The 3,088-nt window shown below is 54.1% G+C and overlaps 1 pseudogene; it reads left to right on the forward strand.

Annotated features, from left to right (window-relative positions):
* The first annotated feature begins 1,016 nt into the window (after positions 1-1,016).
* Positions 1,017-1,135, forward strand: LOC137640324 (5S ribosomal RNA; annotated as a pseudogene).
* The last annotated feature ends 1,953 nt before the right edge of the window (positions 1,136-3,088 follow it).

Consider the following 3,088-nt stretch of genomic DNA (forward strand, 5'->3'; position numbering starts at 1 on the left):
GAGACATGGACAGCTGTTGTGCGGAGGAAGTCGACTTCCGTTTCCACTCCTCCAAGGCGCTTTCTTCCAGACCCTGCAGGCCTCCAGCGCCTCTTCTTTCAGCCTCGTCGGCCTAAGTTATCGGACCGGCTACGGCAGCTAAGACAAGGTGTCCAATAGCAGTCCCCTCCTGTCAGGAACAGGTAGCACGGGAGGCTCTCCCGGGGGGGCATAATCCTAGAGGGAGCGGCAGAGTTCACAAACTCTAGGATTGGCAACCCCCCCTTGCAGGTCTCACGCTGGGAGGATGCCTAAGGTCACTCATCCGGATAACAGCTTCTCGATGCCGATTCCTGCACGATCTCCGTGATCAGCCAAGGATATCGCGCCTCGCTCTTACCATCTCTCTGTCTCTGTCAGCGAATTCAGTGTCACTGAACCTTTATGCCGTGGGGTCGGCAAGAGTTTTGCCCGTTTGGGCAGAATGATCCATGCCTTAGGAGAAGGTCCTCCATAGGGTCGTCGACGGCTTCACCCCCCGGCTTCTTCAGTCGATCCTTTCTCGTAGGAAAGCATCTGAGATGGGAATTCCGTCGTCGACCTCTCAGCTCTGATCAAGTTTGTCGAACAAACTTCGTCCAGCGTGGAACAGCAGAATCGATCAGACTGGTAACGAGGCGGCAGGACTCCTTAGGCCCTGGATCGGAAGGACGGGTACTTCCAGTTTCCATTCCATCCATCTTCCAGGAAGCTCTTGGAATTCAGCCTAGACTTAAGATGCAGTGTGGCGATCCCGCTGCGGCATCGCAGGTTTTTCCCCAGAGAACTCTCCCTGCTTTCCTCATGGCCGCTCAGGAGCAGGCTTCCGCCTCCTTCTCCTTTTGGAGGTCTGGTCAACTCCGGTAGGTTTGGGTTCGACCTTCTTCAATGCCGGGACAAGCTTCCGGGTCCTTACCATGAGTGAGGGATCATGGTAATTTGCTAGGAGGCTTCTCTACTTCTGCCTCAACATCTGGAGTATCTAGCCATGATATTGAGTCAACGGCCTTACCAAGTTGGAAACACCGCTTCTCGTCCGATCAGCGAAGTTAAGCAACGTTGGGTCTGGTCAGTACTTGGATGGGTGACTGCTTGGAGATGCCAGATGCTGTTGCCTCCTCCGAGCCTTCCCTTCAGTTGACTGTGGCAAGGCTGAGGAGAGTCGCAGTACCTGTTCTCAGTCAAGCAGAGCTTTCAGCCCTACCTTGGAACGTTTCCTAGGTCTCTTTTCCTCATTGACCCGTCTAAAGTCCCGAACGGTTGCCTCAGGATAAGTTCCCTGTGGGGCGGCCCAAGTTCCGGTGGTATCAAAGCAACGATTAACCGGACTTTCTGGCCCCTATGGGACCAGCGAAACGTTTAGACCTGCAATGGGTGTTGACCTATGGAACCTCTTGATGGGAGTGGATACTGTATTCTCGTCCTTTCCCCACATTTTTGATGCTGTTCTCTGACTCGTCAAAGAAAAGGAGGGGGGGGGGGGCATGTTCCGGTTCAGGCCTATGGTCAGGACCTGAAGGATACCTCTCCATCGTTCAGGCAGGCTTAGGGGCCGTAGTCTGGCCCCTCTACAGATCCTACAGTTCCTGCCGAGTCACTCCGTGTGCGACGACTTCATGGTACTGGCGTATTCCAACCAGCAAGAGACGCATTTTCATACCTTCGCATCTTGCAGTAGAGATACTGAGATGATCCGAGGTACTCTCAAAACCACTATTGGCTTGCTCATTCCGGTCAGAGGAATGTTCTCTCCGACTATCTGAGCAGAGCCTCGCAGATAGAGGGTACCTGGGGGTCTTTGGCCTTTAGTAACCAGCAAGTCCTGGCCTGGGGGACCTGATCGCGACAGCCTGGAACTTCAAGCTTCCGCTGTTCTTCCCCCCAGTCTCAGACCCCAAGACTCTTTGGCAAGATGCTTTTCAGTGATGGTGGAACAACATCGACGCCTGCGTCTTCCCACCATTGTTGTCTGTTGAGAATGGGTCTCAACAAGATCAGGTTGTCTGTCAACCTTTCGATGGCTCTGAGAGCTCCACTGTGACTATACGCGGAACGGTTTCCGGACCCTCTGCTTCCCCTGACGGAACTCCCGGGAGAGCTTCTCCCACGGCACAGGCTACTCAAACAACCACACTACAACATCTTTCACGAGCCGTGGCATCGCTTCGGCTTCACGCCTGGAGACACTACGCCGCCTGCTCAAGAAGAGACAACCCGCTACAGTCGCGGAGCGGAGGTCGCGTCACCTGCGATAGTCATCCGCAGGGGTCTACCAGGCGAAGTGGAGAGTCTTCTGTGGTTGGTGTCATGGGAGTGATACCTTTTCTCTTGAGGCCTCTTCTCCAGCAATAACGGACTTATTGCTTTTCGGCGGGAGGAAACTCCTTTCCGCTCTCGGCAGTGAAGCCTGTCGCTCAGCCTTTCCCTGGCCTTCAGGCTGAAAGGAATAGACTTTTTCCTTCCCGCTGGACCTTTCTTCGCTCATGCGAAGCTGCGAGCGTCCCTGCCCCCAGTCGGAGTGAGACCTCCTCCATGGAGCATGGTTCGGACTTTTTAGTCCCTTAAGAGATCTTCTCAAGAACCATTACGTCAGGCCTCTGATCGTATTCCGTCTTGGGGGGCGGTGCTCCTGCTCACTCTGGCCTTGGCCAGTGTGTAAGCAATCTTCTTGGTCTTGTACGACTCCGCCCTTTCTAAGGAATAGGGGAAGGCAACATTCAGGTTCGCTCCTGAGTTGTTGGCTAGACTCAGAATCTTGGGTTCCTGGCCCTTCGGTCCAACTCCTTCAAGATTTCAAGTCACCATTCTGTATCAGATTACCCAAACCTTCTCCTTCTTGCCAGTAAAGGAATCGAGGGGTTATCTTTGGGAACAGCTGCAGTTTGTCCTCACGTGCAGCCGGGTTGGGAGCACAGGAAGGACACAGGGGAGAGTCACCAGTATACCTCTTCAGTTCGGACTCAAGGACATTCATCTCGACCTGAATCCAGACCCTCCCCCGTCACGTCGCCCTACAGCACGATGTCGGATACATCGCAACGTCCCTCGCCTTCGAGTAGTACTACTCTTT

Source organism: Palaemon carinicauda, chromosome 4 (assembly GCF_036898095.1).
Source record: "Palaemon carinicauda isolate YSFRI2023 chromosome 4, ASM3689809v2, whole genome shotgun sequence".
In the NCBI taxonomy this organism is placed as follows: Eukaryota; Metazoa; Arthropoda; class Malacostraca; order Decapoda; family Palaemonidae; genus Palaemon; species Palaemon carinicauda.